The sequence below is a fragment of the Carassius gibelio genome, chromosome B25 (genome assembly GCF_023724105.1).
Source record: "Carassius gibelio isolate Cgi1373 ecotype wild population from Czech Republic chromosome B25, carGib1.2-hapl.c, whole genome shotgun sequence".
Taxonomy (NCBI): Eukaryota; Metazoa; Chordata; class Actinopteri; order Cypriniformes; family Cyprinidae; genus Carassius; species Carassius gibelio.
In genome coordinates, this window is record NC_068420.1 from 6,667,065 (window position 1) to 6,682,163 (window position 15,099).

The 15,099-nt window shown below is 34.8% G+C and overlaps 1 protein-coding gene across 1 annotated transcript in view; it reads left to right on the forward strand.

The window, feature by feature from the left end:
* LOC128014592 (leucine-rich repeat and immunoglobulin-like domain-containing nogo receptor-interacting protein 1) overlaps window positions 1–15,099 on the forward strand; it is an 83,636-nt gene that overhangs the window by 8,301 nt on the left and 60,236 nt on the right. The gene's annotated exons all lie outside the window — the stretch shown is intronic.

A 15,099-nucleotide genomic window follows, 5' to 3' on the forward strand; every position in this document is an offset into this window, starting at 1 on the left:
TGGTGTAATGCAATGTGTTTATGCAATTTTTTCTCCACATAATGTACATTATTGTTGCTCATTTATGCCCCGCCTTTCTGAAACACGTCGATTTTTGCAAAGCTCATCGTTCTGAAAAGCGAGAAACAAGACTGTCATTGTAAGCAATACCTATATTTGTAAACATTTATTATATCCATCTCAAAATTCTGACTTTAAGTTTCCACCAGCAAATAAAAAAGGTAATTGCAATTTTGTATCTCGTAATTCTGAGATATTTTGAGATTACAAAAAAAAACAAGGCCAGATTGTGAGATATAACAATGCATAATTTATTTATTGATTTATTTATCATGTGGTGGAAACAAGCTTCCATAGCATATCATATCTAATATAAATATGTTTTACTGTTTTTAATTCCTGTGCTCCTATTGGTTTTCATTAGACGGTTGTCATAGCAACAGACACACTGCAGGACTGTGACCCAAAATTTCAGTCAGAACATCTACATCTGAAATTACAATTATAAAGATGGAAAATGGTGAGCAGGTCACACTCTTAAATAAATCTTATTATCTTAATATTTCCCAAATTAATCTAGGATTGCAAAATCATAAAGTGTATGTTAGTCTTAAAACATGTAAAGTCTTCATGGGCAGTTAGAGTCACTTTTAAATTTTATCCAGGCACAAGTATTTTATTCTGAGGGTTTGAGAATTTAGTTTAAAATATAGTTTCCAGTTCTATATCATTTTATTCAAAGTCACAGAGTTGTTGTTTTGAATATCAATATCTGTTTATTATATATATTTAATCTTCAAGTTAATACTGAGTGCCTTGCATTTTTGTTTTCTTCAAACAATGAACTGGAACAGTGTATAATATAAGTGGAATAAACAAAGATTATTATTAAAAGCAGCTTAATATAAAAATCTCACATTTGCTGTCTTAATAAATGTGCCTGGTCTTATGTGCACGATCCATCAGTACATTATTCTAAAGAAAAATAATGTTTTTATGTATCTTTCTCCACGTCTGAAATTACTTTTGCTAATAATATCATAGTCTAATTATTAGATGGTAATCATTTCATGTTGCCTTTTTAAGAACGCAGCTCCAACGCTAATTAATATTATTACATTATTAAAGCAGAATCAGTGATCGTTCGATATGATAAGTCACCGGTCACAGATCGCACGCATCTCTCATAATCTCTCCCAGAAATTTAATTTCCTCTGTTTTCTTCCACATCCGAAAAGCTGCCGTTGGAAAGGAGCAACAGTTCATAAACACCTTCAAAAAGTACAAAACTTTAATTTCCTTCGATCTGCATCTGCCTTTGCTCCTCTCTCTCACCATCGGTCGCCACAGCTCTTCTCTTCTGGTCTCATCTGGGTGCGTGTGTTTGGCTCTGAAGGTCTGCTGGGAGGTTGACAGTGCTCTTCAGGTTGACTCTGCGTTGCGTAAACAGAGATTAGTGACCATCCTGGCTCTTAATTAAAGTCAGAAAGCTGTCAGGGGACACACCAGGCCATCAAATATTAATCTAGACAGTTCCCGCAGCAGCCCGGCCCTCCACTCAGGGGGTTCCAGCGGGTGTGTATCACCATGATGTGCCATCGCACACGGCCCAGAGGGATCACTGAGTGTCATGACAGATCAAATGATGCAATGGAACTGGAGGGGGGAGCGAGACGCCACTGAAACATTCAGATGATGGCCTGTGAATGTCTTTCTTCAGACCCCGCCGACGGCCCGTAATGAGCCTATGTTTCATTCTGAGGGATCACGTCCACCACGTCTGACGGAGGTCTCAATGTCATCGGCTTCTTGCCTGTCTGTAGCGTCTCTGATCTGTTGGACTGTAAGAACCACACTGTGGATTTAAGGTGTTTAGAGGCTTTAGACTTGGTACTTTAGGGTTAAAGAGCTAAGGGTTTATGATTAGATTTAGTCTTCACGGTTATAGACTTTATAGTTTAAGTTTTAAATGTAGTCATTTGGTAAATGGTTTTACGTGACTTAGAAACAGCAATGGTCAAAAAGGGTTAGGTGTAGTCTTGGATTGTAGACTTTAGGTTAAAGGTTTAGGGTTAAACTATAAGGTTAAAACATTGAGTCATTTGTTTCGTTGTTGTTTTAAGGGTTTATGTTCACGATTTAGGTTTTAAATGTGTTTAAGGCTTAATATTTGTATTTAGTCTGAATACTTTTTGTTTTTGTTTTTTTACTTTGGGGCTTAGGATTTAGGCTTTGGAACGAAGACAATTACTTATTTTTAGATTTAAGTGTTGTTATGTTTTCTTATTTTTTTTTTTTTTTTTTTTTTTTTTTTTTTGCTTTGCTTTGGAGTTTAGGGTTAAGGCTTTGGAATTTAAACATTTAATTAGCTTTTGTTTTAGGGTTGTTTTTTTTGTTTTAAGGGTTGATTTTTGGGGAGTCTTTGAAGTATAGGGTAAAGGCTTTGGAATTTGGATTTAATTAGTATGTTTTGTTTTGTTTTGTTTGTTTTTTTAGCTTTGGAGTTTAGTGTTTATGTTTTGTAATTTACACACTAAATTAGTTTTTGTTTTAAGGGTTTATGTTCAAGTTTTAGGATTTAAATGTAGTTTTAAGGGTTTAGGTTGTTACTGATGGAGTTTTTGGTTTAAAGTAAGGTAGTAAGTGTTTGGGGTTTTGATTGAATCTTTTTGTTCTTTTGTCGAAAGTGACTTATAAATGACCAACATCGCAAACAATCTCTCTCAGAAGAGCCAACAGCGCCAAAATATTAGGACTGGTTTTAGGGTTTAGTGTTACATTTAGTCTTTACTGTTTAGATTGTAGATTTTGTGGTTAAAGGTTTAGGATTGCGATTTAGAGACAAGACTTTAAATTAGTTTTAAGGGTTTATATTGAAGTTTTGAAATTTAAATGTGTTTAGGACTTCAGGGTTTGGCTTCAGTCTGACAGTTTTTTTATTCTTTGGGGTTTAGAGTTTGGTGTTAAATTTTGTTTATAACTTAGTTTAGTATTAGATGTCAATTGAGTTTATGTGGTTTAGGTTGCTATTGGAATTTAGAGATTAAAGTTAAATATTACGGGTTTGGGATTTAGATTCAGTATTCAGAGTGAAGGTTGTAGGATTTATAGTTTAGGTTTTACATTTATTGATTAGATGCTTTTTATTGCAAGCCATCTCTCATAAGAGAGCCAACACTACCACAGTTTTACCATTTAGAAATTTAGGATTGAGGTAAAGTTAAGACGTTATATTGAGTTTTAAGTGTTTGTTCAAGTTTTAGGATATATATGTTGTGTTTAGGATTTTTAAAATGATATTTAAAGTTTGGTTTTTGTCAAAGGTATATTATTTTTAGGCTTTGGCCTTAAAGATTTATGGATTCATTTTATGACGTAGTTTAGGCATAGAATTAGAATATTAATTTAGTTTTAAGGGTTTTGGTTGTTTTTGTTAGAGTTTAGGGTTCAGAGTTAAATATTAAGGGTTTAGTGTGTGAATTATTCTTTAGGTAGTAGGGTTTAAATTTAGTCATTTTGTAAAGTGAGAAATAAAGAACATTGCGAGCAATACAGTACCTCGTACACGAGCCAACAATACTGCAGTTTTAGAATTCTATTTTAAGTTTTAGAGTTATAGATTAAAGGTTTATGGTTAGATTGAGTCTTTGGTTATAGGCTTTTAGAGTTAAGTCTTAGAATTAGTTTTAAATCTTAAAAAGATTTATATTGAAGTTTCAGTTGTAGATTATACTGGAGTTTATAAATGAGGATTGAAGGTTTAAAATTAAGTACTCTGCAGGGTTTAGGGTTTAGCATCTTCAGAGTTTTACATGTTTTCATGTTGTTTTGTAGTGTTAAAATTTTGTGTTAAATTATTTCACCTTTTTAAATTCAGTCAATATTTCATCTTGTCATTTTCGTTAATTTAAGCCTGATTAAATGGTTTAATTTTCCTTAAAATTCCTGTGTCTTTGCATTTAAATTCATTCTAAATAATTTATTTTATTAAATAAATTAATATATGTATATATATTAGTATATGTGTGTGTGTGTGTGTGTGTGTGTGTGTGTGTGTGTCTTAAGCTGTATTTTCTTGTCTCAATAGTACAATAGTATTTTTTAATTTGAAATTTTTGAAATCCATCATGTCTTCTTTAACCTTGAAAAATCAAAAACCCTCTGTCAATAAAAGCATTTGATGATATTAACACTATACTTTAAATAATTAACAAATAATTACTTCTTATTTGTCAACAGTCTTCGCATGTTTATATCATCTCTGAGAGGATTTAACAGGTTTTCTTGCTTTCTCCGTAATGTTGGGACTTTTATTAATTATAACGTGTAAAGGTGAAGTTCTGGTGCCGGAAGCACTGTCAACAACTGATATCATTAGTGCTGATTGGTTTGATTAAAGGAGCGAAGATGTGGAGCTGCTGTTGGTGCGGTGTGTCTTTAAGAGGGGGCGTCGGAGCAGAAAGGGTAGGAGTAGATTTGTTAGCTTAGTGATTAATACCGAACCCATCTGAATAGCAAAGCTCAAGAGTGTGGGCACCACATTTAATTGGCCTGTTTGAGGCATGACCTCACAGGAAAGAGTTGGAAGACTTATGTCTACAGGATACACACATACACACATTCATCCTCATCCTATTTCCTTTTCTTCATCTCTGATGTCATTCAGCTGTTTGTGTATTATAGAGGTAGGAAGCATTAACAGTTTACGAGGATTGCTTTAGTGCGCCATGGTCTTGTGGCTCTCAAGGTTGTGGAATACGGCGATAATGATCTTGTTCTAAATTGATCTGCTGCAGTCATCCCCGGGTTTATATTTTTTTTTTCTACATCCTGTTTGTCCAGCACATGAGTGTCAATAAAATTAGAGCGGATGGATCTGGTAAAGTGCATCATCGCATCATGAAGCCGAGTGGTTTTGCTGGTTACTCCGGTCCATGTGAGTGATCAAAAGTTTCTGACACACCCTGATGTTCTCTGATGCTTCAGAAGAACCTTGCTTAGAACATATTAGAAGTTCAGGTACATTTATTTTAAGGGGTAGTACACAAATATTAATAATAATAATAATAATTCTGTCATCATTTACTCACCCTAAGTGAGTCGCTTTTTTCTGTTGAACACCAAAACAATATTTTGAAGAATGTTGATGACCAAACAGTTGGTTTGCAAGGCATTGACTTACATAGTATGGAATAAAATTAATGGAAGTCAGTTGCTAACGGCTACTGTTTGGTACCCATATTCTTCTTCTTATGTGTTTGGAAAAACATGAGGGTATGTAAATGTTTAAAGAATTTTCAAATTTGGATGACCAAAACTTGGTTCTAAATTCTGAGTGGTTACTAGGGTCTTAATGTTCCGTTGCTAAAGTATTCTGAGTGGTTGTTAGTGCACTGCTATACAGTTGCTAAGGTGTTCTGAGTGGTTGCTAGGGTGCTGCTGTCCTGCTGCTAAAACATTCCACAGTCATTAAGTGTATGGCTATACTGTATGGTTGCTAAGGGGATCTGGATGGTTGCCAGGGTGTTACTGTTCTATTAATAAAGTGTACTGAGTCATTTTTAGTGTTCTACTACATATATATATATACATATATAGTCGCTAAGGTGTTCTGGTTGCTTGCCAAGGTGTTTCTTTTCCATTGATAAAGTATTCTGAGTGGATGTTGTTATAGAGTTGCTAAGATGCTCAAAGCGGTTGCTAAGCTGCTACTATTATATTATCATGTCATTGCGCTGATACTGTATATGGTTGCTTAGTTGTTCTGGCTGGTTTCAAAGGTGTTACCGTTCCATTGATAAAGTATTGTGAGTGGATGTTGGCTGACACCACCACCGTCGGTGTATGAATGAGTGAGTGAATGGGTGAATGTGAGGCAACTTGTAAAGCGCTTTGGATGGCCATGGGTCTGTTGAAAGCGCTCTATAAATGCAGTCTATTTACTATTCCATTGATAAAGTATTCCAAATGGATGTTGCTAAGGTGCTGAAAGCGGAAGCTAGTGTGTTACTATTATCATGTCATTGTGTTGAAACTGTATACGGTTGCTAAAGTGTTCTACAGCGTTACCAAGTCCAAAGAGTTTACACCCACATCTCAATGGTAGTCTATAATATTTGTGTGCCGGACAAAAATTGCAACTTTGATTGCTCAGGAAAGTTATAGCACAAAACAAAGCCAAAGGGGTTCAGAAGGCAAATTGTTTTAATAATTCACCAATGATTTGATTACATGACAAATGCTCATATTGAAATCTTTGACATTCAATTGTAGACAGTAGTGTCTTGGAAAAGCTGAAAGAGATATTCAAGAACAGTAGGAGAACATGCAGGAAACTCCATTCTCCATTTAATCAGTCATCTAAGAGAAACAATTGATATATTAAAGACATCTCCATCAGGATTTGTCTTGCCTGTGGTTAGATTTGATCACAGTCGAATATGAATGAAAACAAGTGCTTTTTCTATACATATACAATATGTGCATGCTTGTTTCTTTCTTATTTCTCTCTCTGATCCACGGCGCCCTTAATGTGCAGCGAGAGTTTAATTCCGATCTGAGCAGCGGATCATTTAGTGATCCTTTCCCATGTCCCCCCTCCTGTTCTCGCCTGGTTTCCACAGCAACAGCAGAGAGACGGAGGCCAGTCTATTGGCTGCAAAATCTCACGGTGCACTTATGAAAATGCTTCAGGAAGTATACACAAAAACACACACATGCTCATTGACAAAAAAAAAAAAAATCACTTTTACTACAAGCATTATGTCTTAACATTGGAAATACAATGGTAGTCTTTGAATTACTGTACTTATGCATGATATGTAAATACTATGATACACACCCAAGTACTATAGTATTACAACTGACGCTGTCATAGCACTTTGTCATTGTACTTTAACTGAGGCTAGTGACATCAAAGGAAACTGTCCTGAGACCAGAGATTCGGTTCTTCTGATGTGGGAAGTGTTTTTCAGCTGTCTTCATACGGCGTCTGAGATGTTCACCTGACAGCCGAGCAGTTTGCACCACAAACAGAAGACTTTTTAGACAGGAGACATTTCTTGCTTACATGTGTCTATGGAGTCATATATGAGGCTCTGCTTTAAAATGGTGGCTTCCATGCAGCGAGAAAGATTGAGATAATATTGAGATAAATATAAACCTCTGGAGCGTAAATATCAGAGTGTAAGACAACAGCGTGTTTACCTTCAAAACAATGAGCTCTAAGGAATATAAAGTGATTTTTATGGGCTTCGCTGGCTGCTGGGTAAACATTCTGTCTTCTTAACCCATTCAAAACCCAACAATGGAATAAAAGAAGTATGTTGGTGACAGAAAATTATATGTCAGCGGCAACAAATCAAAACTGACCCCGTTTACTTTTGTAACATACGTTCTCTGTGTCATTGTGTGCGACCCGTCAGTGCGTGTTTTTCCAAATAAGAGAATGTTTATCTTTGTAATGTTTTTCATCAGAATGTAATAACTTGCTCATCCTCTGAAACGGATTTCCTTTTCGGATGATGTCACAAATCCTTCTTGCTTTTCAGCCCCTCGCGTTCAATCACCTGACTTCATGCTGGTATGCAACACCTTTTATTTTTTTTTTTTTTTTTTACAATGTAGTCAGTTCCAGATTGATAAAATCAAGTTCTTCTTCGTGTATTTTTTCATTGAAAATCCTTTTTCATGCCAGATTACTGAAGTAAAATGGGTTGCTTTCATGTTGATGTAGAACCAAGGAAGGTTTTGTGCTGCTCAGTGAAGATCCAAACACATGCAAGAACAACAAGAGATAAATTAGATCATTTTAAACCAATTCTGTTAAATTTTGTAGATGTGATACCAGTTTATAATAATAGCATTTAAATTGAAATGATGATAATTTAATTCATGGCCCAATTTTATCACATTTTAATCAATAATTTTTTTTTATATAGTTTGATTGAAATAAGATCAGTCATCTATAATAGTAAATTCTTCAGACTTTGTAATAATTTTTATCAATAAATCAGTATATGTTCGATGTTAAATTTTACTTGACTACATTTACAAATTTTGTTGAAATCTTACTTTATTTTATAAATATGATCAGTTATTATAGTGTTAATTTTATAGTTATTTTCATTACATATGGTCAATAGCCTATCAATTTCTGTTGATTTCTGTATATTTTCCAAGAATTATACTGTATGCATTCTTAATTAATTATATTTAAACTCTTATTCTGTTGAAACAGGCAGTTTTTGTAATATTTTTTATTCAAATATGATCAATTAAGGATGATTAAGTCCACTTTTGGTTGAATTATAACTATTTTCCAAATAATTATAATTGTACTTAATTATATTTAAAGTGTAATTCTGTAGAAATTGAAGGAGTGGATGCCGAGTTGCCATATCCTTCATACCAGAGATGGGACCAAGTCCCCATGTCTGCTTCATACTGATATTATATTATATTATTACATGATTTCTTGTTTGACTATTAATCAAGTTATAGCAAGAGTGAAATGTGTAACCTTATGTGTGCTGTATTTCTTTTCCTCAAGATTAATGTCCACATATTATGTGTGTGTATCCAACCGTAATGATAAGACACTTGCCAGTGCTAGAAAGCCTTGAATTTTAGATAAGTTCTCTGTGTATGTGTGTTAGTATCTGTCTGTACAGGGAGAAGCTCAGACAGTCCCAGGACAAACAATCAACTGCCAGTGTCCAGCGTATCAGATCTACGTCTTTGGAGAGTTTATCTAGGTTTTGGAACCAATCAGAATTTTGTTGACTCATGTATTGACGCAATTAGTATCCTCTGTCAGGGTATAACTGTGCTTGATTTTGTATTGTACTGGGGGCGGCCTGCGAACTCCTTCGAGAGTTTTGAAGCTGACTTCTGCTGATGAAATTGCAAACTATTTTCTTCAAGTAAAATTATTATTATTAATTGAACTCATCTCTGAGTCCTGGTCTTCATTGCGACATATCTGGTCCTTGGGTTTTAACTGTAAATTCCCCTACAGTTAATGGTGGAGGATCGGCGGGCAATAGTTCTTTGGTGACATCCCTGATCAATCATCAAACCAAGGTAGGAAAGATTTTAGATTTAATATTATTGGTTAGGAACTGTCTGTAAGTGGAGGGGGTCGAGAGAAGGAGGAACGATAGACTCACTCAGACGTGAGGGGGTAGACACCAGCTCCAGGGTGGAGTAAGGTAAATTGGTGTCACAATATACCTGTAAATAAGTAACCTTGTGAGTATAAGGGGTACAAGTACACATCGGTAGGTCTTGATATAAGATATTTAGAGATGTGTACAGTTACAGAGGGAACAGGTGCACACCTATAGGTCTTAGAGAGAGACGTAAAAATTTGTTTCTAGGTGTGCACAGTCCAGGGGGGGACAAAAACGCATTCTTAACAGGCATGTGAACCCGTAAAGGGCAGTGCTGGGTCAAGCACCGAGGGACAAGGGACACATAGAGCCGTAAATAGGCAGTGCTGGGTCAAGCACAGAAAGCCGAAAAGCACGAGAGGCCATAAAGGGCAGTGCATTTACGGCCAGGGAAGCCAAAGTAGGGGTATGGGAAATCCCGAGAAGAATGTAAGACGCTAGACGGGGGTTCTAGTCGTATCTCGCTCTTCCAACTCTCGATCACCCACCATTACAGACGGGGGCGCCCCGAGCTTAGAAATAGGCCAGGTCAGTGGTTAGGGAACAGAGTATCCAAAATTAGTGTTTAAAAATAAATAGTGATAATTCATATGTGCACCTATAAAAAATATAGGGATATATGCAAAGGGAAAGTATTGATTGATCTGGGATGCCTCAGGAACAACCCCAAAAGAGCTAAAATGTAGTTTTCATGACCCTGATTGGATTGGACCAGTATATGGAAATTCTGGAATATACTTTGCAGTTTCATCACGCAGAAGTCAAGTGCTGTTGGTAAGATCGCCGCCTCAATATGTTTTTGGTTTATGATAGAAATATGACTGACAAATTAGGTAACCTGGTAAGCCCTGATAGAAATAATGAAACAGAAGAGAGCAAATGCTGTAAACAGTTTGGCTCTGAAGCTCTGACTTTAAAAATATTCTCTGAATTCATTGAAAGAATGGTCAGTCTGAGCTTTGATTCTGGTTGGAAAGTTAAAACTAAAAAATGTATTGGCTTTAAACAAAGACAGAACCAGAGAAATAAACATTTATAAATGTATGTGCCGATTTGTTAAAAATAATCCCCGAAATAACTGAGTGCTATATAATTGTTGAAAGTCCTGATAAGGAATACTGAACAGAATTCTGGGTTAGTGAAAAAAACAACTGAAGGCACACAAATTGGCAGTGGCATTTTGGAAAAACTCAAAAGCTTTATGTAGTGGTTTATGTAGAACAGAGATAAGTTGAACAAAAACGTGTGGATAGCCCCTTAATGGAGCAAATCCATAACAAGAGGTTTGAATTAATTGAAATAGCACAGCAAAAAAAAAATTATAATAATAAATTTTGTTTAAACAACACAATTGTAATAGGCTCTATGGAGCTGCTTATGAACACTTGTCAAGTCAAATTAATATTGTGAACACTGACAGGTCTTTTTGATAATGTATACTGTTTCAATACAGATTTACAGAAACTGAGGATGTCTCTTTAATAAATATTTGGCTGTTTAGAACTAAGTAATAGTATTGTTCATTTAGTAATAATATTGGGAAATCTGTCTGCTCTTTTTTTAGTTTATAATAATTTTGAGTAAATTAATATCACTGCCAAATGACAAACATGAACGAGGGTTTTTAAGACATTGATCACGTAGCTGACCTGTAAGCATTTATCACTGACAAAACAGTGAGAACTAAATTGACTTTATACTAAGTATTGAGGATTTGCTTCTGAATGTGTCGCTAATATAGTCTGAGTACAGTAATATGGTATGATAATTGACAAGATTTGCATTTAAAAAAAAAGGTAATAATAAGGCAATGAGTATGGTTAACAGTAATGTCATGGTATAAAATAAATACATGCATGACAATAAGTGGATAGGTTAGTTGTATTTTAAAAGTTAGACACTTCGATACTTAAAATGTAATTTTAACCAAATGTGTTAACAATGACAAGGTTAATGGTTCATGTATGTTTAAACAGCATGTGAACTATGATGACTGCAACTGGATTTGTGGTCAAAGTAAAGCTTAATAAAAGGGCTATTAAGTAATAAACTAGGAACTGCTCTAGGTTTTCGAGGAAATAATGATTATGATTATTTTTATTTTTAAAGATGGCTCAATATTGATCTTACTTATTTTTGGTTTGTTTATTTTTGTGTTTTTAACACCAAGTTTGGAATGAAAGGGTAAAATGGATATTCAATCTCTATAATTGTACCATTGATCGGGAAAATGATAGATTTTCATAAAATAAGGGTATCTTTACTGGGATTTAGGTTATAAGCAATGTCTGTATTTGGTATCTGTGAGGTGACTGAGGGTCTGACATATGTCAGGAATGCAATAACAGTGGTTATTCATTTAGCCCGGCTTCCAGAGAATAATATATATACGTTTACTGTAATGAGTTTATTTTACTATATGACCAAATTAACTAAAATTCATCATAGTTGTATAAGACATGTTAAAAGAAAACAAATAAGACAAATATCCTTCTTAAGGGTTAAATTTTTTTTTGAATTGGTTATAGTGTATGCGTTTTTCTTTAATGATTTGTTAAATCTGGTTAATGAATATGCAAATTTAGTCTTAAGGCTGTTGGATAAATGTTTGGTTTTAGAGGGTAAGTGTGAAGTAGCTGTAGTAGGAAGAGAGGTATTTACAAAGATATGTTGATGAAAGTGAGGACACTTTTCCAGGTAGAGGGACACACAGAATGATTCACTGGAAAAGACATTATGTGAAGAAAGACTAGTGCAAGTGCCAATATTGTGGGATTAAGTAAGTAGATTAATGTATATGGGAAATAAGAATGTATATGGGAAGTATTTTGTACAAAATAATGTGTTTATTACTAGAAATGTCAGCCAGTACCAGAGATTTTAAGTATGCACATGTTTAAGTTGACCAACAGTCTGCATTCTTAGCATGCATCACAACTACACCTGACCGCATTTATTAGACCAGATGTGGGGTATTAGACCCCACATTGATCTAAAACGGGGGACTGAAGGAGTGGATGCCGAGTTGCCATATCCTTCATACCAGAGATGGGACCAAGTCCCCATGTCTGCTTCATACTGATATTATATTATATTATTACATGATTTCTTGTTTGACTATTAATCAAGTTATAGCAAGAGTGAAATGTGTAACCTTATGTGTGCTGTATTTCTTTTCCTCAAGATTAATGTCCACATATTATGTGTGTGTATCCAACCGTAATGATAAGACACTTGCCAGTGCTAGAAAGCCTTGAATTTTAGATAAGTTCTCTGTGTATGTGTGTTAGTATCTGTCTGTACAGGGAGAAGCTCAGACAGTCCCAGGACAAACAATCAACTGCCAGTGTCCAGCGTATCAGATCTACGTCTTTGGAGAGTTTATCTAGGTTTTGGAACCAATCAGAATTTTGTTGACTCATGTATTGACGCAATTAGTATCCTCTGTCAGGGTATAACTGTGCTTGATTTTGTATTGTACTGGGGGCGGCCTGCGAACTCCTTCGAGAGTTTTGAAGCTGACTTCTGCTGATGAAATTGCAAACTATTTTCTTCAAGTAAAATTATTATTATTAATTGAACTCATCTCTGAGTCCTGGTCTTCATTGCGACATATCTGGTCCTTGGGTTTTAACTGTAAATTCCCCTACAAAATCTTTCAATTTCATGTCATTTTACTCACATCCGATCAATTAAGTATGATTAAGTCTATTATGTTGAGTTCTGTATATTTCAGAAATGTCATTTTTAAAATCAGAAATAGTAATTTTATATTTATATTTAAAGTCTAATCCTAAGTTTACAATAACTTTTATTATATATGATCGATCAGGTCATATTTTTCTGTTCAGTTCCGAAGAGTTTATTTAAAATATGTCCAGTCAAATATAGTTCAAGTCAGTTTGTTCATTTCTGTGTTTTTTAAGAATTATTATTATTTATATACTTGAGTGATTATATTTCAAGTATACAGTAATTCTGTTTAAATCTATAGTTTCATAACAAATTTGATTATGATCAGTTAAGTATGATTACAGTAAATCCATTTTTGTGAGAATTTTAATTATAGATTACATTTAAAGTCAATTTCTCCTGACACCTGCAGGGTTTATAATCATTTCCATTCAGTTTGATCAGTTATGTGCATTTAAGTCAATTTAATTCTATGTGATTTTCTAAGAATTCCAATTATATTTATACTTGGTTGATTATATTGCATGTTAAATTCTGTTTAAATAGGTTTTAATTATCATCCGTTAACATGTTTTTGTTGAGTTCTATGATTTCTAAGAATTTTAATCATATTTATTGATTATATTTCAAGTCTAATACTGTTGAAATCTGGAGGGTTTCTAATCATTTAATGAAATGTGCTCAGTCTAAGTATGATAAGGTGTAGTTCTGTTGGTTTTCTGATAATTTAGTGCAGAACTGAGGCGGTTTGCTGAGCTGCACAGATGATTTCTTCAGACGCTCCTGACAGCATTAGAGAGCAGAGCCGCGCAGCAGAAAAATCAATAGCAGCCTGGATAATTGATGCTCAGAGTGTGTATGAAGGTCAAACACGACTGCTGACTTCATGATGCGCAGATTACACTCCGCTGTCTGATATACTGGGATTTGCTGATCAGAATAAACAAAAACTGCTGTGCATTTTGAAAGAGAAAACATGTGCACAGGACACATACTCTGATAGTCTTCCTAAAGCAGTGTTCCTCCATCAGTCGCTGATCTATTAGTATAACTGACCTTGGCTTTTAATGTCTATTTTTGGATATCAGGCTTATGGAAATGACCAGGATCTGTGGCGTTTGGTCCTGAGAGCTTTCTACGGCTCGGGGACTTGATTTAGATCCACACCCACTACATTTAGAGGCCAGAAAATGACTGATGGATGTGATTATTGTACAAGAACGCACTTGATACATATTTGACCTCCATTGGGTTGACTGGGACGAATCATTTTGAGGGCAAAAATTATGTTTAGTCCATAAATAGAGCTCTATTGTAGGAAATCCGCTGCTAATTTCCGTTGTGGCACAAGGAAAAAATGCCGCTCTGTTGACGAACAGGTTCTGTTTGCTGTAATTAAGGAAGATAATGTTCCATCAGGGGAATTCATTACAGATAACATCTTGTTCAGTGTTATTGATGCTCAAAAGGCTAAAATAAATTTTACTTTGTATCCCGGCAGTGCTTAAAAATGACAAGCCACCACATTTCTAAGATACTGCGTTGAAAATATTTTATGTTGCGTTACGATATTTATTATGTCAGAGGCAACCATTTAGGCATCCATTCTTCATCTGTGAGTGTGACAACAGACCAACATCTAGTTGTTTTGAGGCAGATAGTGAAACGCCACCTGAACATTGTTGTTTGTTCAATTCACTCAATAGTTTGTGCTGCGGTTGGCAATTCCATTGATTTTCATGTTTACTGAGTGCCTAAGGTGACAGAACGAGTTCAAACAAATGAAATGAGAATTGTCTTGTTATTTACTTATCCTCATGTTGTTTAAAAACCTGTGTGCTGTTCGTTTTTTCCATGTAACAAAAGGAAAATTTGGAGAATATGTACAGAGAAACCAATAAATAACACCATTAAGCACTATGAAAGTTATCCAAATAAGTTTATTGTAAGTCTTCTGAAGTCATACGATAGATTTGTGTGACGACAGACCATCATTTATTCACTGATCACTGAAGCAATGAGGGAATCATTAAGTCAGTGAGTTGAACTCAAGAACAAATAACTTTGATTCAGTCAACCAATAAATGAATCAGTGAGTCAGTAAATTGAACTTGGGAACAGATTAATGTTATTCGATCAAACAATGAGTGAATCAATGAGTCAGTAATTTGAACTCAAGAATCTATTACTTTGATTTAGTTAATCAATGAGTGAATCATTGATTCATTAAGTT